Genomic DNA, 24,519 nt, shown 5'->3' with positions numbered 1-24,519 from the left:
ACCCTCCCTCTAATTCAACGAAAAAATACATTAAAAAATGCTCAGATAGTCTTATTTGCTGTTTAATGGCTTAAATTGGATTATTTTCAACTTTAATGGAAACAAGAACAATAGCACTCCCAAAGGCTGTAAGTAAAGTTCTCTGAGTGGCATGAAGAAGCTGCTGGGGCTGATTTCTTTCTAGCCGAGACTGTAGATCCACACAGCCTATCAGTGACAGTATGTCAGGTGATTACTCAGAGTGAAACGCCCTCTAGATTTTCTGTGCATTGGGGCTAATTTATTGAAGCCAGTGCTGCAAAATAGCGCATGCAATAAAAATGAATGATTGATTTCTCAATCTCTGATTTCTCAAAATGCCTTTGGGGAAATGAGGAGAAGACAAACTAAACAAATGTCCAATCAAAACACAAATTACACAAAGACACAAATGGCAGAACCATAAGTTTTGTAAAGCTTGAATAAGTAAATAAAGAACTGGCCAATGGCAAGCTCAGTATTTCTGTTTATCACACTTTTTATTCCGAAGAGACAAAGCATGAAAACAGAATTTCAACACTTGATTTAACAACTAGCAATCAACAGTGGTGCTGTTTGTCTTTCAGGGAGTGAGTTCCTGTATGTAAGCGTAATAGTTGTATGCCTGTGATGAGATCCCATGCTAAACGGCTCAACTATAGCGTTTTAATAATAGTAACACTGAGGGAGTGATATTGTTATTATAGTCTTATAGATTATAGACTATATGATGGCAAAGAACTGGCTTCCGATTGGTGTTGAGATTCTACCTATAAAAAGATTTTACAGATTTGATCTTTGATTTGTACAAATAATTATAAGACATTGATGTATAAAATCTCCAAAGCTGATGTTACGACTTCTATAAACTGCAGGAAAAGGATCTACTTTGGTTCAAACCTCACAGCAAAAAAAAAATCTGAACAACTCTACTTCATAGCAAACAAGTGAAATATGACATATTTAGTAACATACTTCATTTTTTTCCCCTTTAACTTAATATTCCTTCTGGATGGTGAAGCATCATAAACGCATTTCATCCAGGCCTCTTTTAAGAAAGATTACAGAACAGGGAGTTTTAGTGGGGCTCATCTTTTATATCCTTCACAGAATATGGTGTTTAATATCAATATGCATTTTGCACTCAGCATCTGTCAATGCCGTCACTACGCCCTTAGATTACTTGAAGTGCCCATGTGCAAAAAAAAAAAAAAAAAAAAAAAAAAAGGCTGAACGGCAGCAGAGATTACAGTAGAGACTGCTTCAATAAATCATTGGCAAATAAATGAAAGTGCCATTCAAGCTGAGGAAATAAAAGAGAGGGAAGATTAATTTGAGTTTGCTTTTTCAAATGTTTTAGCAGCCGGACGAGAAGCAAGGGCTGGACGCCTTTTTGTCAGTGCGGCTGTGTGCTCGGCTTGATAGCGAGACTTTGAGGGAAAACAGCAGTCCATCAAAAATGTATCTTGTCAGTCCCCCCGTGTGTTTCCATATCAAGCTGAAAGCGAGGGGTCCTTCTTTGTATGCAGGTGCTGAATGGGATTAGGCTTCCACAGGTAGCCGTCTCTCTCTCTCTCTCTCTCTCTCTCTCTCTTCTACTCTCTGTCAGGACCAGGGGATATGAGTAGCACAGAGTTGCCATGGTTTCCAGATCTGCTCTGCCTGCTCTTCTTCCTGACCAATGTGTTACTACAGCTCAGTGTTCCCCTACCACCCCTCCTACTACCCCCACCACACACACACACACACACACACACACACACACACACGCACAAACACACCTGCCACACTAAATAATCGATCATATCTCACTCAGAAACATCACTGAGATCTTGATCCAATGTGTATGTGGAAAAAAAAGCGCAAGGGCAACCTCAACATTATCGTCAGCAGCAGATTTGTCAATTATCAGCATCATATAAAACACTTCCACCTAACAAAAGGTTCTATTTTAGTGGAATGATTTGGTGTTGTTCTTACGTCTATTCCATCTGCTGACATGCGTGATGCATCTGCTTTGTTATGACACCTGGATGCTGACAATAAAAAAGAACTAACACCTTTATCTACACCCTGAAACCACGCACTAACACCCACACACAACTGCACTGTCTGTCTCTACTGTAAACCACTTTCTCTTTCACTCAGGATGCAGCTATATTAGGGCTACATTACATGTATAGAGTCATGTCTCGGTGGACATTTACATGTCAAAGGCATCGTCATCGTGTGTGTGTGTGTGTGTGTGTGTGTTGTAGAATAAGCTTCGTACAAGAATCGCCCCATTTCATTGCTGGGAGGAGAAGGGGTCTTACCATCATATATCTGATATTGAACACTCATTACTTATTAACAGATATCCCATCAACCCTACTGATCTCTTTTGATTGACAGAATTAGGAGTGTAACAACATTTTTATTGAAATACTCCAATTTCATAAAATCCCAATTGTAATTATCCAAATTAGTAAGCATGTAAACAGTATTTTACGGAAAAAGACAAACAAACCATTCTTCATGTGCTTGTGGATTCTTTTCATGGCAGGTGTGTGTGTGTGTGTGTGTGTGTGTGTGCATAACAGATGGAGATGTTTGTGAGACAGGGACTAAAAACACCTTTTTTGTTCCACCTGGTTGCCCTCAAGTATGAATGCTCTGAATATAGTCTCTGTAATATAAATGAGTGTTTGGGATTGGTTAAATAAATACATAAATAAATAATTAGCATGTCCATTAAGAAAGATGAGCTAAGTATAAATAGTGATGGATATTTGGATATTTATTATATGCCTATTTTTGTTAAAAATGTAACAACAAATTAAAACAGGAATGAATATCAACAAGTAAGGTTTTCTGAGAGGAGATAATTAATTAGCATTGTTGGGCTGTCTGTGTTTTTGTAACACTCAGAGATAAAGACTGTTCCTTTAACTCTTTCAAGCATAAATTATTTACAAATATATTCTTCACATTCTTTTTTATTACTTAAAATTACATGTCATATGAATATGAATTTGTATAAATATTACTTGTATTAAAAAGTAAATGAATTGTCCATGTTTATTTGAAATACCAAGAGGAAAAAAACATTCTAAGTGAAATTTAAAAAATAAGAAATCTTAAATTGTTAGCATTAAAGTCTAAACTAAATAATGTTAATGACCAAAATGATAGAAAATATCATTTTTTAACAATATTCTTGAAGTTCAAAATGTACGCAGTTTAGAACTGTTGCCTGATGAAGCTGATTTCTATGGCAAAAAAATATCTTCAATAAAAAAATAACTATTTTTAAAAAATTTAATGTGTTCATTAGGACACATTGGCACAAAAATACACTTAATTTTGGATCGAAAGTTTGTAAAGATAAACCAGAGACATGCTGCATTGCTGCACTCACAAAAAGTCTAGAGAGAAATCAGAATAATGATTTATGTTAAACTGCAGTGATGGTCTGGATTTTCAAAAAAAAAAAACAGCCTTAAATTAACTGTCCGTAAGTGTGGACACTGTGCATGAAAGGGTTAAGTTTTCCAATCGCTTCACATCATTAACATCACCCACCCTCCTTCCTTATTCACTCCTTATTTATCTTTAATTCTAATTAAAGAATAAATCTTATTTATTCTGTGAAGTTTCAGTATCATTTCCACAGAACCAGCAGTTTACAGAGTAACAATGAAGAAATGATTTTATATCTCAATCAAATCATAAACATGGTGTGAAGAAGCACACTGAAAATAAACCAGCAAGCGGTGAACCAGTGGTCATGTAACTTTCTGACCTCAGAATAATGAAGTGAAAGTTTTCGTTACAAAAAGTTAGCCATAAGATCAGCATTTATTAAGCCAAAGCCACAGAAGCTCATACAAATATGTTGTTCAAGATAACTACAGCGTGTCCTAAAAGTCTCCATACAGAGACCTTTTTGGCAAAATGTCTTCCAAAAATGTTCATACTTAGTTTATATTATATATTTTTTTCAGATATCCTTTAAGAATGCCTTTGACAAAAGTATTGAAATCATTCTCCTGGCTGGATCGGGAATCTGTCGCAAGGTTGCGATGGACTTTAACAGGAAACATGGTGAGCACATCACACACCACACTGTCACCAAACTTATTAACAAATTCAAAAAGACTGGAAGTGTTGCGGAACACCTGAGAAGCAGACGTCCACGAACATCCACTGACGAAGACACAACCGACACGGTGCTGGAAAACACGGTCCCTTACGTATGGAGACTTTTGAGACACCCTGTATATGAACCAATGATAGATTTATGCGATTTATATGAATACAGTACATACATGTAGTCCAGAAATGAATAAACCGTCCTCCAGTGCCTTCACTCACACAATTTGAAAATAGTATAAAGAGTTATTCATAGTCAGTCTAGTACGTTGTACGTATATCTCAAACTCAGCTCTGCATAGAGCACCATGTGACCATTCGATAGACGTGCAAGACATGGCCCAAGTCTCACAACTATTCATTTACCACTGACTCACTTTGTCTAGCTCTGATTCCCCAGGCTAAATACCTCCAAAGTTCAAAACTTTCTCTGAATGTGATGAGCAGCATGCATACTAATGCGAGCGATGCTAACGTCCGCACACATCGTCCTCTTAACTCCACCACCTGCTGGCTGGATAAATGCTGTGAGAGAGAGTGCACGCTCATGCCTGTCTGCCAGCAGATAATGGAGATGCAATCTGCCTGTGCCTGCTCAGCCCAAACAAAACAGCAGGCTCACAGCATCCTAACTTGAATTAAGCTAAATATCAACTGGCACTGATTGCCAGTTTGTAATGTTCACACAAGCTAGGTCATTTTAATTTATGAGAAATTAACTTTAGGTGAAGTGTGACATATGAAATCCCACAAAATTTCACTTTTCAAAAAATGTGCTAATGCTTTACTTACTTACTTAAGGACAGTGTTCATGAGGCTAAGTGGCACCCGAATGTGCCCTTTGAGACAGCTTCAATAACTTAACAGCCGTCACCTGTCATAAAACCTGCATTCGTCAGGATGCAACACCTCAGTAAAGTGAATTATGGTTGTGTTATAACACTTTGCAGGCTGGCTAATGTTAGAACGTCATGACAGTTGATTTTGTAGCTCGGCTCTGTTACGTTAGAGTCAAGTGAGGTTAATTGGAGAATGGATCAAAAGTGCGATTTTTTTTAAATAAGCTCTTGTCTTCTGTACTTGGCACTCAGTTACATCGACATAAAAACCTGCTGTATAAAACTGTTGCTTAGTAAAGTCTTTGACAGTGACAATTATTACACTGTATTTTCCTGGCTCATAAGTAAAGTGAGGTTTATGTTGCTGCATATAAAGTTTTTATTCATATTTATGGCAATGCCAGAGCACTGTAACATAGACTATATGGTCAAAAGTATGTGGACACTTGACCATCACACCCATATGTGGTTCTTCTCCAAACTGTTTCCACAAAGTTGGAAGCCCACAATTGTAGACGATGTTGTTATACGATTTTCCTTCACTGAAATGAAAGCCCTATTCGGACGGGATTAAATTTACGTGGGGTCGTGGGGTAATTTCCTATTTTACAAAAGCTCTTCTGCGATTTTATTTGCATCCAGATTGGCCTTGTCTATGTTTTTGTCCTTCCACCTCTGAGAAAATGTTTTTGCCTGAAAAGTGGTCTATTACATAATATGTTATTTTCTTGACTTATATTTTTCTGCAACATTTAATTCTGGATGGAAAAGTTAGATTTTTACTGAGCCAATAGTGCAGAAGTCATAAAATAAACATCTAAGAGAAAATTACTGCTTTTCTCCAAACACATCTGATAATTTTAAACTCGTCCAGATATACACGTCCATGATTTTCTATGTGGATGTTGCCTCAGGTTAAAAAAAAAGATGTTTGACTGCTGCTGCTTGCTGTATTCGGTCTCATAGCATGTATCAGTGACCCTAACCCTGATAATAAACACACCCTGAGTCACGAAATGAAAAATGAATGCTTCTCTCTATACTGTGTGACTATTGTTTTATTGTATTTTCAAACTGTTGCTGGAACTTTGGTTCACCCCAAAGTCCGTGTCTCTTCTCTACTCCAGTTCCTCTCTGACCGCTTGGACACCATGTTATGTGTGAACAGAACATGATCACATGATCACATGACGCAAACATTTGGGTTAACCTCACTTCTCTTGTGGTCATTTTATTGCTGTCTGGATCCGAGTGTTTTATCACTGAGGAGACGTGTAAAAAATGTATTATCAATGTCCTTCTGATAAACTAATCCAATCTGAATAGGGCTTAAGGAGCCCAAACCTGTACATAGGGGTGCATGGTGTGTGAAGGTTGGAGTGGAAGAACTCAAGTGTCCTGCACAGAGCCCTGACCTCAACCCCACTGAACACCTTTGGGATGAACTGGAACACCGACTGCACCCCAGACCTCCTCACCAACATCAGCGCCTGATCTCACTAATGCTCTTGTAGCTGAATGAACACAAATCCCCACAGCCACGCTCCAACATCTAGTGGAAAGCTTCCCAGAAGAGTGGAGCTTATTATAACAGCAAAGGAGAATAAATCTGGAATGACATGTTCAACAAGTAGATATGTCTGTGATGGTCAGGTGTCTCAAGTCAATTCAAGTCAAGTGGAGTTTATTGTCATTTCAGCCATATGCAAGTACACAGTGAAACGAAACAACGTTTCTCCAGGACCAAGGTGCTACATAAGACAACACAGAACAACACAGAACTACGGGGACTACATAAATTACATAAATTAAACGTAAAGTGCACAAGTGCAAACATGTGCAGACAGCACAAGACAGAACAGACAGTACATAACTATGACGCCGACCAGTACACAGTCCTGTTGAAAGTGATAAGGTGACAGTAGTGCAAATATTACAGCTGAGGTAGTGTAAAACAGTGTAAACAGTGTGTAAAACAGTGTAAACAGTGTGTAAAACAGTGTAAACATACTATATACTTTTGACCGTATAATGTGACAAAATATTACATGAATGCAGAATAGTGCAGATATGAGCATATGTTTTCCTTCATGAGGTAGAGTACTGGGCAAAAGTCTTACGCATGCTAAATTTTTATAATAGTAATTTTGTCTTAGATGTTTATTTTATGACTTCTGCATTATTGGCTCAGTAAAATCTAACTTTTCCATCCAGAATTAAATGTTGCAGAAAAATATAAGTCAAGAAAATAACATATTATGTAATAGACCACTTTTCAGGCAAAAACATTAATGCTGGCTGTCAGATTTTACACGAAAAAAAAGAAGAAAGTGAAATTCAAAGTCTCCAGAAGAACTGTGGCAGATTCTCCAAGACGCTCAGTAAAACTTACCAGACAATTTCCTTATAAAACTGCACAAAGTGTACCTGAAAGTACTGATGCTTTTTTTTAAAGACAACGCTAAATATTGACTTAGTAATAAACTGTTTTATTTATTATTATTTCCTGCTCTTTATACAACATGTTTATGTAGAAAAGATTTCATTCCATTATTTTTGAAGGCAGCTTTGCTTTCCAGCATTGATGTTCTGTATATGTGAAATAACAACTTTTGTGGATTATAGTAAGTCATTTCAACTGCTTTAAAGATTCCACATTATCAAATCTCAAGCTTGGTAAATCGGATGCAAAAATAATACATTTGCACTGACAACACCCTGTAGTTTAGGTGAAAACACCCCAAAATCCATATTCATTGGGGAAATGTGCAAAACAGATAAACAAGACCTGCTCATTCGCTCGTGTGAAAGTTGAACCCTTTTAGTAAATCAGCTTGCACTTTTTTGCTGGTTAACAAATTTGCACATTTTGCGCACACACACAAAAAAAGGCACAAACTTCAGTTAAACCGGGTATTTAATGTGAGCAGCCATGGGATATGGAGCGATTTAATATATTCATATACTTGGTAATGTAATGAAATTAATATATGCAACATAAAGTCATCATGAGGTTAAAAAAAACCTGAAAGTGTGCTGACTGATTGCTGCTGCTGTTATAACCCTGATCTCCTGGATGGCGTCAGAGAAGTGTTGGGATTTATAAAGTAGGGCACAACAGCACGGCAGAGACATTTCTTTCTGAAGGCTGGGTAAACAAGAGCAGTGTTTTTTTTTCTGATCTGAAGTGGATTATAGACATGTACACTGACAATGAGCTGTCTTCTGGGACACTGCATCTAGGATTGTTCCTCCAAACGTCTGAAATTCCTACATGTTCATGAAAGGAGCGCACCAGATACTCTTTTCACAGGGGTTTCCTTAATCATCATGTCATTTTTTTCAGATGAAAACCTGTTCCCAGAAGCTCGCCCATGGTTTAGTATTCAAGCAGCGAAATAGCACAAGGCTGCTTTTGGTAATTAATTCATGAAATGAGTAATTCAATTAAGGGATTAATGTTTTGATTGCTCCAAGTTAACAACAATGTATTAAATGTAATCATATTGGGACGTTGCTTGGGGATTTTGTGATTTTAACAGACTTTAATTGACATTGACGTAAAAATCGTTGGTGACACACACCACCTCAGGATTAGATCTCGATACACTGCGAAATTGATTTAGAAAAGACAATGACAGGGTGTTCCAGACTAATTGTTATAATTGATATCTATCTGGAAATTTTCTTTTACGTAGGCTATGAATTAGTTGATGTTGTATTTATTTCATTGATTGATCGTGGGATATGGGATTGGCGGGTGGCATTTGGGTAGATTTTTTTTAGAGCTTGAGAGACCTACAGGGAGGCTGTAGAAAACATGGTTTAAACTGCTAGAAGAATTGCCTTCTTGTGTCATCAGCAGTCCTGGTGGAGTTACATCCGCTCAGCACTCGCCAGAGAAATAGAACTTTTCAATTTTCACTGTTGCACACGCCAGGGTGTCAGACTGTACAGTTCTTCAGCAAAAGTAAATTATCTTTAAAGGAAGAAGCCCCCTGATATTTTCCGTCCCCGCATGCTGATTCTGCCTGTCATTTTCAGACATGTGCCCTCTCAGTCTCACAGCGCTCTCTCGCTCCCTGTCCACATTTCTCCAACACAAATGCTTTCCACCCAACCCATTATTTTAGCTTTAGATACTGAGAAGCCTGTGTGTGTGTGTGTCTGTTCTGCTTGTAACAATAACCCTTCGGAAAAACAAACAGATTACATCAAGCCCACAGTGACATCATTTCTGCTGAAAAGGTCTCCATTTCTTTTAACATGAGATAATATTCTGAAGAAATGAAAGCACATATCAGTGAATGAGAAATGCTAGTCTGTCTGTTTAAAGGACCATTTTAATTCAAATTCTTGATGGAGTAAGTGATTCCTGTATATATTTCGAAGAAATTTAGCCAACTGGCAAGTACTGGTCACTCGGTGCATGTGACAACAATCTGTCATATTCTTCACATAACCATTCAAGCCCACCTACGTCACCCCAAACCATGTGGCACAATGTTGAAAGTTTTGTGCATAATTCTAAAAGCAAGAGCGCTTGTCACCCAAATAACACTGTACCTGTGGTGAAGCATGGTGGTGGCAGCATCATGCTATGGGGTTGCTTCTCTTCAGCAGGGACTGGGGCTCTAGTCAGGATAGATGGATTCATGGTTACCTCCAAATACCATCTATTTTGGTATTCTGTTAGACAGCTGAAGATGGAAAAGAAATTCGACTTCCAGCACAATAACGACACAAAGCTCGAATCCAAGCTCAAATCTTCTTCTTCAGAAGAAGAAGGTCAACGTTTTGGAATGGCCCAGTCAGAGCGCAGATCTAAATCCTGATCTATCAAAATAATCTGTGGAGTGACTTGAAGAGGGCTGTGTACAGGAGATCCTCTCACAATTTAATAGATCCAGAGTGGAATAAAATTGCCAGATGGTAGAGGCTTACCCAAAAAGACTGAGTGCTGTATTACAAGCAAATGGCTCTTTAACAAAGCATTAGTTAAGGGGTGGGCACACTCTTGCAACCAGGTTATTGTAGGTTTTTTCTTTCAGCCTAAAATATTTGTATGTGTTTTCCACTTGAATTGTGTTGGTTGCTATATCACATAAAAAGATCTGACATGATTTGTATTGATTTTATATTTTTCTTACATCAGAAAGCTCCGATTTTAACAGGGGTGTGTAGACTTTTTATAACCACTGTGCTTCATCCTGTGTTCTACCCTTAAGTTAAGTCTCATTACCTCATTAGTCTCATTACCAACCCAGAAGTTTGGTCCCTGCCCCAAACCACAAAAGTGTATGACTGCTACTCCATTATAGCTAGTTGTCTTCAGTTGTCCATGCATCCGTTTGAGATTCTTGTTAGAGCGATATCTCAAGAACGAATGGTTGAATATTTGATGGATTTATCTGGAATTATCATTGTAACCAGCAGATGAACTGATTCGATTTTGGAATTAATCCAAACAGGGTCGAGGTTACAGCTAGGTCTTATGTCTGAAATCATTTTTCTTCAATAGTTTCCTTCCTGTATGAAGTAAATTGAAGTGTATTTCCAGGATACAAATTAGTAACCAGAAGGACTAGACTTCTTGGTGGCAGAGACATCCCTGTTGGAGCTGTTGGTATCGAGTTCTACTTGATTTTACATTCCTTACATGATGTACATGTACATATATTAGGCAGAGTGTGCTTTTAGCTGTTCAAGTCTTCCTGTAGTTTGGAAGAGAGAGTGGTGACTACACTGGAAATCCATTAGGCCTCCATTTCAAAACACCAGACTAATGGAGGTTAGCCACATTCATCAGGATGTATATAACGTATAAAGAACCATAACAAAAGCTTATTAGCCTTAGACCTTAAGGATTATTATTAGATTAATCAAACATTTTAAAAGAAAAAAAAACACAAATACAAATAAAAAATATACCAGGGGCAGAGGATTTCTTGATGCTGAACAAATAGAGTAAGCCTGATTGCCCTTCGTAATTTAAAACCAAAGCGTGATTCTCTAAAACCCGGTTGTCACTAGATTTACAGCTGTAAACTTGCAGTCTCCTACCTGCATGGAACACACCAGTGTTGCATGACGAGCAGCATTCTCAGCATCTGCTACAATGAGAGAATCATGCTTTGTTAGTGCGTTTCAGCTAAGAAGGCAGAATGATACAGGAAGCCTAGTAAAGTCTGTTTGTTAGCTCACTCCAATGATGCTTTATGGGGGGAAAATATCTACCAGTGATGGAATGAATAAAATGATTTATTTGGTGTGTGCTTGTAGGATATTTGCCATGCTTGGCTGCGTTTAGCCCCAAGCCTCGTCATAATGAAACAGCAAGCAGCCCGAGATGCAGCCCCGGCCTGTTTCACAGGAAGAAGAGAAGAGGAAAAACCCAGCACTCCCTGGCTCTGCTAAATGATGCTCCTTTTCCTCTGGCACTCTTTCATTTCTATTCTTGTCAGTATCCCTCAGAATGCTCAGCTCAGTCTCTGTCTGATTCAACATAAGACACATACAATCTGACTTGCTCGCATTTACAAGGAAACGGCAGCGGGGTTGTGGTTAAGTATTGTGTTTCTTACAGATGGATTTGTGTTTTTAGCTCACTCATGGTGTTGTGGTTGTGTGAAATGTGTTGTGACGGAATGTCAGGAAAATATATTATAGTGTGTTATTGCTGCTGTAGCACCTTGTTGTCTCAACACCTGTATACCACTGAATGGAATTGTCAGTCCCTGACCCTCTGTCACTTAACATTTTTCTTGCTTGGCAAAGCAGCACAGATCCTTGTAGCGATGTTAGGAAGATTTCAGGAGAGATAAAGTAGAGTGTAAAACTTTTTTTTGTCCCCCTGGGGCTGTGGTTTTGAAAATACACAGTTTTTCACTTTATGCTCTGCTGTTATTCCTCCATTTTTCTGCTTGGTGTAATGCAAAAATGCTGTATGGACAGTATTCTCTCAGATTTTAGAAGAGTGATCACCGTGTCTTTTGATTTTCCTTAAAATCAAAAAAGGTATTGCCACTTTTTGGACTTTTTTTATTAACTCTTTCTTTGTTCTCTAGGCTCTGCTCTTAAGACGCTACAGGTAGAAATAATTTTAGACATCATTTCTCAGATTCTTTAAAATAAATTGTATCTATAACATGTCTTTTCTTAAACTGTAATAATAAACTTATCAAAAAGCAACAGAAAAGTGTTAATTTCACAGTTTTTGTCCACTCATGACTACTGCATTATCTGAAAGTTAGCAACTTTGATGAAGGCTTTAAACTCCGTCCACTCAGTACCGTCACATCATGTCATATAGCGCTGTTCCTTTGTGTGTGTGTGTGTGTGTGTGTGTGTGTGTGTGTGTGGGTGGGTGGTTTTTGGGGGGTATGTGCCATTATGATACATATCAATTTTCTTTATAAACCTTATAAACCACATTTACTAAAGTGGAAACACATGAAATCACATTTAAAAACCGTTTCCTCAAAATCTTTTTTTTCTACATTCATGACCAAAATCTCTGTATATAGATGTCTTCTTCATTCTTATCCCTATTTAGAAGCATAATACAGAAGTTCTGAAAATGTTTATAACTGTTGGATTTACATCAGAATTTATATTGAGAAACAACTAAAAATTTATAACAGCCTGTGGTGTTTAAATAAACAAAGAAACGATTTTCACCCAAAAAAAAAACGTTTTTCTGTAAAAGTTTTTCTCTTGAGAGCTTCTTTACAGTGAAAAAAATATTTTAATCCTAGCATCTTCCAAAGACTAGATTTTGTTTTTGTTTTGTTTTTAATTTGGTATGCAAATTTAAGATTTTATGCAAATGCAGATTTAATTAGCCTCATTTGCATAAAGAAGTGTACCTTTTTTTTAACATTGCAGTAAAAAATATCAGCAGTCAACAGCCAAAGATTGATTTTCATATCTATTGTTTTGAAAAATGACCTTAAAAATGACCTCTTGCCTTTACAACATCTTTGCTCAGGGATTCAATAAAGTTTTTTGAGAGACATTTTAATGTAATTATATAAAATTAAACTAAAGCCTTGCTCTAATCCTAAACTAATCCGTTTAGATAACATTAGGTAAATCAGTGCTATATAATGTTATCTAAAACTAGAAAAAACAAAAATATTATTTTAAAAAATGCTATAAAATGTTCAAAAAGGATGTGTATCCGCTTTTATTTTAAATAGCCCTGATTTGCCTGAAGGAACTAGGTAACATTTTAGAAAAGCTTTAACAAAAACAAGCTGTACAAATGCGCACTAGTGACTCATTAACTGATTGCGTCCAATCATTTTATGATTTCCTGTCGTTTTAAGATAAATCTTGCACCATGAAAATTAAAGGATATACTGCAGTTAATTTGCAGTGTTTGATCAAAGCACTTGGGGTTAGTTGAACACTTAATAAACATGCATACTGGCGAAGATGTGAACAAATCCAAAACAATTTACTGTTCCTTTATTCTCTGCTCTTAAGTTTTTGTGTAAATATTAGCCTGTAGTCAACAAGCTTGGCGGGAGATCAGTCTCATTAGTGGTTCATTATATCAGCAGAGCCTATTTGTTTAACTTGTTGTTATTCCCAGTCTTGCCCTTCATTGTGTTCAAATCAGGTTTGAAATATGCCTCTTGCTTGCTTTGTGTATGTGAAATATGCAATCAAGTGATTTATAATACCAAGAAATTATAAATACCAAAATCAAATTTCCATGTTCAATGGGTTTGTGTGTGTTTGTATCTAGATACAATGATTTTCTTTTTCTTTTTTTTTTAATTAATCAACAATATTTAAAACAAGCTGTGGTTTGGTCAAGTCACTGATATCAGAAACAAAGAATCAAAAAAAAAATCTGCAATACCTTTTAGTATGCAATCTTACACATATATACGTATACACACACACACACACACACACATCAGATCAGTTTCCTCATGGAATAACTGCAATTCTGGATAAATGTAGTGGCGACTGCATTTGGAAAGGCCTCTCTGGACAGAGCTGAAGTTAATGAGGCTGATAAAGGCACTCACCTATCGAGCATGCCTTCCCATGATTACACCGACCCTGTAACAACCCTATCAGATATTATTATAGCCCCACTGGCCTTGTCAAACTCAGTCTGTACTGTAGCCAGACACTGCTTGGGCAATGTGAGGTGATTACAGCTACACAGCACTGTAAGTTTCAAATTCGGCTGCTTCTTACTCTAAAATCCTTAATTAATTACAAAAAGAGGGAAGTCTATTACAGGACAAACGTACAGCAGTGTTCTGCATCCGCAACGTGCGTGTATGATTGACCTGATGGACCGTGAGCCGTACTGCTATGTACATATAGGGTGACGAAATTATAGGAGTGTTCCCATATTCGAGATGATTCAATGTGTGAGTGATAGCTGGTAATGTTGGGGCAAATTCCTGCACTGACAGGCCGATGACTGGATATTGAAAAATGGAAGAGCTTCATGTTGCTCATGGAGCACCACTTTCATTTCACAGGGGTCGTGGCACCAATTTTTAAAACCATCGCTTTATTTACTCCGCGGTGGTAGTAGTAAAGGTGGACAGGCAATCTGCACCGTGTATCAGACAAATGAGAGGACGGGTCAGCTGATGGAAACAGTGGAAAATTGTTTTCTCTCTCTCTTTCTATCTCTCTCTGTCCTTTTTCTGATTTTTTTGCCTTTGCAAGGCTGGTACAGTGAAAGTTCATCATCACCCTGTCATTTGACACCTGAGATTTTACACCGTGATCAACTGATGTTTCACCTTGTATCATATCACCAAAGTAATTAAGGCATGAAATCATTTTTTAAAGAAGGCTCCATTGCTACTCTTGTGCTTTCATTCTCTGCAGAGCTCTTGTGAAAATATTAGACTATATTCAGCGTGCTTGGTAGGAATGCTCAATCTCCCGTCATTACTTTGAGTCATTATTCAGTAAAGTGTATTTGTTTGATTTGGTGTTATTCACAGTATTATGCTTTCTTCTATTCTTCTATACAGTGTGGCTGGAGAGTTTATATAACAATGACAGGATTATCATATAAAGTATCATTCCATTTGCTCAGTAACAACAAAATTGTCTATTTATTGGTTCATTAGGGGAAAAAAAGCATAAATCTGGCACAAAAAGAAGTTATATATTTACACACTGTCAGAGTCTAACATCTAATCATGGCTAGTTTTAGCCTTTTGGGAATCCTGAGCAGAATCTGACTGACGGGATCCTCATCACAGCAGCTTACCAGTGCTTTATAGACACACAATCCCATACTGCAGGGGTGTCCAAAGTCTGCCACATCTCTCTTGTATATATGAATGTATGATAGGTGGTGAACCGTACCAGCGGCCAACACGTTGCAATTTTCCCTTTCACCTGATGGTGGCAGCAGACTGTCTTAACACAGATAGCTAAATTCCCAGAGCCTTTTTTTCTCTGATCACACCTGCAAATGAATTCACTGAATGATATTTAGTCGTGGCTACAGACAAGAAGTGCAAAGTTAACAGTGAGAAGGGATGATTTAAAAAAAAAAACCTGGAAATAAGAATGCTTTTACATCAAGAGCCAGAGCAAATTCATGTGCCTCGTATGTCAAAAGACTGTTGCGGTAATTAAGGAATTTAATATCATGTGATGTTATGAAACAAATCATGGGCATTGCAAAGAATATCCAGAGGATGAGAGGGCAGAGAACCTGAAGCAGCTGGACGCTATCCTGGCAGAAACAACTTTTTATCAGAGTAAACATGACGCAGAACTTTAGAGCTAATAAGTGGCGATGCTTCCAAGCACTAAGCGTGGAAAACCTTTCGCTTTCGAATTCTTGGAAGAGTTGCAACCAAGTATTAACAATGACAATTTCACTGATTTTTGTCAGTTTGTCAAATTACTTGTGGTCCCTTAGAATCATAATTCCTACACCGTTCAACCAGTTTGGATGGAAATCACGTCAAATTCTAAAATCCTTAGTGTCGACAGCTTTTCATTTATTTGGTCATGTCTTTAGGCTTGGTAGAGAACTAAATGCTAAAACATGCATTTTGTGCCTTGCTTGACTGGCAGCTGACTAGCTGACTGACCAACTGCTGCGTGGCAACGTCACCAAAAATATCCAAGACCTAATAAACCATCAAATGCTACCTTTCTCTAGTTCTTTCTCCTCTTCCTCAGATTTCTTTCTTCTCCATAAGTATAAACTCTATTCAACATTCCGGTACAATGCTGTCATTCCAGGTGTTAAGGTGTGAATGAAGTTGATGCACAGCCAAAAAATAAATGTTATACTCTGAGATGTTTACTTTTAAAACCTCAGGATTTCATCATTCTAATATTCTTTTATTATAAAGGAAACTAATAATCCAAAAGAAGTCTAAAGACCTACCTCTTCACTAATTACATGAATTAACACATTTATCTATTTAAAAAAAAAGAAAGAAAGAAAGAAAGAAAAATCCTCGTTTGTGTTTCTTTTCATACTTTAATAACATCCCCAACAAGTTTTTTTTTTTTTGACACAGATGGTATTCTTATTCCCTGACCTAGTGAACTGCATGCAGATGTGTGTTTGATAGAAACTACAAAGCACTTCCACAAGTCACTCTGGATAAGGGCGTCTGCCATAAATGTAAAAAAAAAAAAGGAAATGTAATATATAGTCTGTAAAATAAGTAGTTGTAAAAATAGTTGTAAATAAATATTCTCAGAACTGGACAAATTAAATTTTAGCTATTCACAAACTTAAAAGCTAAGCATTTGTCTATACAGGTTATTTTGAGGAAAGCAAATCATACATGTAAATTTTTTAAACAACTTTTAAAAATGACAAGATTAAAAAAAAAAACTTCCTTAGCAAACAACACAATCAGGTTTTTCCAGGCGTTTTCAGAGATGATTTGCTCTTGCAGGACAATTCAAAGGTTTGTGGAGCTGCTTGGACATCTCTCTTAAGCTTTGTAATCCAACTCTCCCAAAGCAGCTCACATGGGCAAGCCATTTAATTACAGTTAGCACTGCCTTTTTCCAGTGTCCTTTTTCTTTGTCCAGAGTTGAAAATCAAATAAAATTAAAAAAAAAAATTAAAGAAAGGCATAATGTGTTTCCATGAACAAAATTAACTTTTGGATAATCACAGAATTTTCTAGCAAAGATTTCATAATCCTTGGCAACATCCTTTTTGGCCTTTTCTGGCAACAAGCTTCAGAATCATGAAGGGAGCAGTTTGATTGGCTCTCTGCACTTCCATGTATATGCACTTCTGCAGTATTGAAAATAGTAGTACAAACTTTAGTATGTGGATTGAAAACTTTCACAGCATCCCATCTTTAAGTAAAGAGTTTAGTTTGAGCAAGGTATTGGTGAGTAAACAAGATCCACCTGGGTTTTTGCTGAGGGGCTACAGAAAAAGTTCAGTGGTTAGTTATCTGCCATGTCTGTCAACTGGCCTCTTTCTGGGAAAATCAGCAGTTTTCAGCTGCATTTAATGATGAAACGTACCAGATTCTCTAGGGAAGTCTGGCTTGCAAGAGTAGTGGGCTTAGAACAGAAATATTAATAGCAGCTATTTAAACTACTTGAAAGAAACCACATTTTTGGTTGAGTTGGTGTGGTACATACAAGAGTATTTACTTTTTATACTTTGAATAAAATCTATTAAAGATGCTTAATAGATTATTTTAAGTTAAGAGATGAATGAAAATCCATTAAAAACTATTAAAACCGATTGAAAACTAAAATTTTGTCTTGGAAAACTTTAGTAAATGATCTTTGCTCAACTTCATTTTAAAAAATAGAACAAAAGGCATAGTTCCCTATGCAGAAACCAACTGGCAGTCATAAAATGATATGATGTCTCTAATTAATTGATAACATCCTTGTTATCATACATACTCGTCTGTCGAGGCAAGACACAAAAACCTTGGCAGCAAAAATAAATGGAAAGTTCTTTGTCCGAAGTCAACGTCTGAGACGATCTAGCTGTCCAGCCCTAATGGGCAGACTCGTGGACGGGTTTCAAAGGATGTGTTTTGCTGTCATGAAGAGTTAGGATTAAACGGTGGACAGTGAGAATGATTGACACAAATCTTAAGACAATTCCCAACAGTAGCCTGTTGGAGGAGTGGCAGGCAGAGCGAGAACAGTATTTACAGCATTTTGCTCAGTGATGGATTTGAGGGGATAGCAAAAGGAAAGGGATGAATAAGCCATACGATGGTATGAGAACCTCAAAAACAACCTGCCAGTTATCATGCCATCATTTATAGCTGCCTGATGGTTTGAATAAAGTTATAGGACTGACACGTTCAGCTGAAGTGCTCAAAAAAATGCCTTCTGAAAGCAAAAGTGTAGTAGGTACATTTGTCATACTGTATGTGTGGTAATAGAGATGTATAATCTAAGAAACTGAGCCTCTGAAGCATATTGCTCAGACGCTTCGTGCCAGCTTGAACTGTTCTGGCCAGTCTCCTCTGACCTCGCTCATCAACAAGGTGTTTTCACCCACAGGACGGCCGCTCACTGGATGTTTTTCTGTTTTGCACCATTCTGTGTAAACTCTAGAGACTGTTGTGTGTGAAAATCCCAGAAGATCAGCAGTTTCTGAAAATACTCAAACCAGCCCGTCTGGTACCAGCAACCATGGCACGGTCAAAATCACTGAGATCACATTTTTCCACATTCTGATGTTTGCTGTGAAAATTAACTGACACTCTTGACCTGCATCTGCATTATTTTATGCTGCCATCACGTGATAACTGCATGAATGAGCAGGTGCATAGGTGTTCCTAATAAAGTGGTCGGTGAGTGTAGGTATCATGGAAAAAATGCCTAATAGACTGCAATCTATCCAAAAAAAAAAAAAATGGTGGCACACATTTGTAATATATTTGGTGATTGGTGCCACAATGCTGTCCCCATGCTCTGGGAAATATGTCTATTTGTCTCCTAAAACTTAGGAATTTAGATTTTTAATCTTAATGGCCATGGACAGCTTGAAAATAATCAGGGGAAGGCAGCCAACAGGAAAACACAAACAGCATCAACCCGAAGAGCCTCAGGAGAGCCGAGGCTTCAGGCCACTCCTCATTTGGATTCCACCATGCCAGGTTCAACACTTCCAGGACTCTGTTTAAGCAAATAAAAATGTCTTGGAATGAGAACACATTAGCGAGGACAGAGGGCAAAGATACTGGGCAAATAAAAAAGAGCAAACTAGCTTGGAGCATGTCGCGAAGGGGTGGGTGCAGCCGACCATGAGCCTGAAGCGTCGTGCAAACACTGTTTTTGGCAGGCAGCTGAACACAGGGGCCAGAGCTGGACTCAATGCAAAATATCTCCAAGAATAAAGATTTGGGAACAAAAAAGGGCTGGAAAGACTGCAGCCAAGTTCATAACTACTTCTGCAGAGCCTCCCTGCATCAGGGGATTGACGTCTTCATGCAGGGGCTTCCTGAATCCTGGGCCATTAATGGCTGTCGTGCTACAAAGAGCACAACAATTGGCAGACCTGGGAATGAGAGAGAATAGACAGCCACTCATGCACAAACCACAAAATGGCTTCTCTGCATTTGAAAATGCTTTTGGGAGAGATGAGGCCATGATAATTATGTGGCAAAATAAAGGTAAAATTGCAAAGCTGAGACAACAAGCTACTGATAGCTCAGAAAGCACGCTGCAGTAGAATTTCTAATAACGCAGTAATAAGCCCCTCCCTACCTCTGGTTCATAGCCAACCTCATACACAGGAACATATTCACATAAGACTTAATGTATTCACTTAGAAGCAGGGAAAGAGAGAGAAATGATCATTGTTCGTAGTTAAATGACACTTGACTTTGCCGCTGTGTAGTTGCCTCGTCTGCTGAAATAATGTTTTGTCAGGTGGTGGCTGCTTCTCTCTACTGTTGTCATTCTGTCAAATGTGTGCAACAGTCCACCACATTCCTGGAAATGAGTTATGCAAATGGAAGGCTGCGACATACCGATGTGTGGAAGGTAGCATGAACAAGTGCTTGGCGTGGAGCAATAAAGGCTGACTGTTACTGACTGTTACTGAAGCCTGGGGGGTCACCTGCTGGAAATGTGGCCTTGCCCAACGGACACTACATGCAGACAAAAGCAGGGAAAGAGAACGTTAGCGTAAATCAGGCCTGTTGTCTCTTGCTCGTCCCATCGAGATGGTAATCTACTGTAAATCAATAAGAGCCAATACTGGCTACATGGATCCGTGCTGAGAACAGCTTAATTACTGGCTCCTACATACGTAAAATCACACCAATGAGACTAAATAGATAAGGTGCGGTTTAAGTGGAGATATCCGAGAGGTCTCCATCCGAATCAGGAAAATGCAAATGAACTGAAATGAATCGTGTTTCATTGTGTCACGTTGCCGAATGCCAAGCTTAATCTCCAGAGCCAGGTCTGCCCTTAGAAATGATAGTGATTTTAATCTTGCTGCTGCCTCTCATAAAAATTTTTGTGCTCCTTTGAGGAACAGGATAGTGGTCTGTGCTATTGCTCTATAAGGTGGTAATTCTACATCACTAGCTAACAAAAGTGCACATTATCAGGAAAATTGCATATTCCTGCATATTATTGTCAGGATTTAATGGAACGTTATTGAGCACTCCATGCTAGCAGATCTATAAGAGAGACTATGTGCACTTTCCCCACAGTTCATGGTCTGTTAATGGTGATTAAAGTGATTTCACCGAAACTCTCCAAGGTTAATGTTCTGCAATAATAAAGAACCAGTTGACAAGCTGATTTAGTTGTGTTGGTCCAGCAGATTCCAAACTCTGGTTTGGCAAGTGGGCAACAAACTAAATTTTCTGGACTCTTCATCGATTTTTCCCCTCCGAACACTGGGAAATGATTTGTGGATACTCAGTTTTAAAACTGGAGCAGGCATTGTTTTTCAAGGAGTTTGTCCCATTGCTTGCACTTCTGACAGGTTTATTGGGTAATAGTGGTTTATACTACAAGTGTTATCCTGGGGGCAGAGAGAGGAAAGTAAAACATTGTTTGCCCTCTTGTTTTGCACTATCACCAGCAAAAGTGACACAGCACTGCCAGCTCCCCTCTGGTCATAGTGATCCTGTAATAATAATGGGATTGCTCATTAGGTAGGGATCTAAAGATTTCTGTAAAGCTGCTTTGGGACAAGGTCTATTATTAAAAGCACTATACAAAAAGAAAATTAACTGAATTAAAGCCACATCTCGATTCTTCACGTCACGGGTGCATGCTGTATGTTGATTGTCAGTTAATGTCAAAAGTAGAGCATATTTGTTGCAGAATTGCTTCTTTAAAAATGTTTGCGAGAACCCAAGTGACAGAGGGAAACCTGCTAAGGGACATGGAGTAGGCTCTTCCTCCTGAAGACAGAAGGATAGAACAGCTGTTTCCTCTCAGGGGTCCTGGGCTAGGAGCAACATGATGTGAGCTGAATGGAACCACGTTCCGTTTTGTAGGCTTAATCACAAACAGTAGGACTAGTAATCCACTGCCACTGGACAAATGACCCCCAGCAGTGGTGAGGTGCAATTAAAGCTTTACCAAATGATACTCCTTTCACCCCAGATGCTTCATCTGAATATAAAACAGCAGTCGATAGCTGAGCACTCTGCATGCTTTACATATCACCCTCCCACAAAGCTACTCTGGGGAAAATGAGGAACCATGCTGTGGAGTATTAGACAGGAGGAACAAAATAAAGTGTAGTGGAGAAAGAAAAGAAGGGTATTTCATCCACCATGTTGGTCATTAAAAGCTCCCTGGGAAATACTTCCGTCGTGTCTTCGTTTATCCATTAATCCACTTTAATTAATTCTCTTTCATTTACCATGTTTAGGAAGGATCAATGCCACGGGTTTCACTTAATTTGACAAATGCTCTTTCTCCTAATGCCCAAGTGTTTATAGGATTTATGGGGGTCGTTCTTTAAGGTGTGCTGTGTTCTTAATGAGTCATCCCACTAATCCACTCTTTTTTCACTTCAGTGTTGACTATATGGTCTTTGTTGCGTGTTTCATAAACGAATCTCTTGTCCATTGAGTGTTTCCTTGCTTTTAGAGGCAACATTTCAGTTCAGTGGATTTTTAATGAAAGATCTGCTTTAACTAAAAGGTATTTGAATCTATAGTGGGGAACACATTTGAGAATCACAGCCCTTTTAGACTGCAGTATAGATTTTGCATTCACTGCTTGAAAATTATCCTAACAATACAGTGCATTAACTTGTGTGAATTTGCATGAAAACGTTTGGTTGAAAACTTTTATAGTGGCTGAAGGCTACTATTGGACAGTTGAAACTATAATGTTGTGGAGAAGTGGTGATAATAAATGGCTAATAAAATTTAATATAATATTACGGATAAGTCCTATTAAGCCATTATTATGTGCATTAACTTGAAACATGTAACACTATGCTGCAAGAAGACTCTTTTATTCTCTTGGACAAATCTCCCTGTAATCTTGCTGCAATTCGTGTCCTAATACAGAACCAGTCTTTAAAATAATGGTCTAATATTCCTTGTGTCGGTTTTAATGAGTGACAGATTAAAACCGGCACGAGGAATAATGGTTTGGTTCACAAACCTTGGCTCAAGAAAACACGCTTTAATAAACAGCATCCAAAAGAAAGCAGTTTGATTCTTGATACATGTTTCTTGCCCTCAAAGCTTAAAAAAATCCAGTCCCAAAGGTTTCAATTAGAAAAAAAAAAAACGTTGCCTTCTAGTATATTCACTCTCGTGGTAAAGACTGATCTCCTGAGTGTTTAGGATGGGCAATGTGAGAAGTGTTGCTCTGTCTCTAGCTTGGGTTAATTGGAATCCTCCTGTCTTTGCCAGAGATAAAGAAAGCTTTTCCTTATTGTGAACAGAAATCATTATCCAAGTGTGGACCTTAAATGTGTATTCCTCTGTTCGAGAAACATATGCCTTAATATTGCACATACATTCCAAGAAGTGTCAGACATGCTGGGAGAGGAAGGCCATGTTGTTGCTGAATCACTTTGGACTTCATTATTTCTCACTGTATACACAGAAATAAGGGCCATAGCCATTCCCAGATCCTCTGGGACTCAGCATTTGGAATAGAGTAATTCTTCAAAGTCATTTCTCAAAGACTTACACCAAAAATTCACAAAGTGACCTCCACTACTGTGGTATATTACAGCATGGGCAGCGCCCAAGGATTCAAGACACTTTACAGGGGGCAATTAGTGCCATAAGCAATGCAAAGCCACTCATGGAATGTGGCAGCGTAAAACGCAGAAATATACATACAATTTCGAACAATGACAACATATTCCACAAATGAATTCATATGTATTTGTAGCCTAACATGAAAATGTGTAGCAAAAAAGCAAATACAAAACAAGACAGCATTTCATTTTACAAACATGAAGTTATGCACAAGTACACGCTGAACTATTTGTATATGTACTTCACACTCTGAATGCAAATGTGTAACAAGTAGAGACCACAAAACATATTTTTGAATCATTATTTTAGTCTGTCAGTATGTTTGTGAATGCTGTGCTGCATTTGTGGTTACTTTTGAGACTGTTGTTGTGCGACTGCTGATTCATAAATATGAACAGACGGATCTGCACCCTGCATTGCTACTCGCATTAATGACTGATTATGTATACTCTAAACAAATGTGTGTGCAGCAGTCTCACACACACACACACATACACACACACATTTGACATACTACCTTCCATTGACATAATTAAGAATGCAGCTAATTATTTCTATGCTACACCTAAACATAAACATAAATCTTAACCTCAGTAACCAAAAAGGAAACATTTTTGGCAATTTTTTTTCAGCCAAGAAAGCTCTAGAACAAATAACAATTTTTGTTCACATTAAACTTTTTTTTTTTCAGATTTTTGGATAAATTGCATCTATGGCATGTCTACTTTTATACTGAAGTTATAAAATGTAATAAAATAAAACTGAGCAGTAATCTATTTATTTCACTCTTTTTGTGCACACACAACACCACGTTATATAAAAGTTAGCTGCAGATTTTGTTAAAAAAGCAGTTTTCCTCGTGGGGACCATAGAAATGTCCCCACAAGGTCAAAATATTCTGTCAGATATTCTTATCTGTGTCAGTATATTTCTGGTTCTCATCAGGATATAAAAACATGGCCACACAAACACACACACACATATATACCAAGATAACAAGGACGCCATCAATGGGGGCAGGGCCATAAATAAAAAAAACTAAATCATGCAGCTAGAACACAAATGTACATGACAATGTATAAATGTCCAAAAAATGTGTGTCACTGACATTTTTAGGTGATATATAAATAGTTTCACTTACGTTAATCCCCCCAACCACCTCAAACTCCCCATAACTACCCTCCTGCCCCATCCCATAGGCCCTAAAAATTTAGCATTATACCACTGCACACCTACGGTGTACCCCAACTAGGTAGGTTCATCAAATAAAATGTCTAGAAAGGGTATATAATGATTAAGAACCC

Source organism: Pangasianodon hypophthalmus, chromosome 23 (genome assembly GCF_027358585.1).
Source record: "Pangasianodon hypophthalmus isolate fPanHyp1 chromosome 23, fPanHyp1.pri, whole genome shotgun sequence".
NCBI classification, from domain to species: Eukaryota; Metazoa; Chordata; class Actinopteri; order Siluriformes; family Pangasiidae; genus Pangasianodon; species Pangasianodon hypophthalmus.
Note: the sequence above shows the minus strand (reverse complement) of the source record.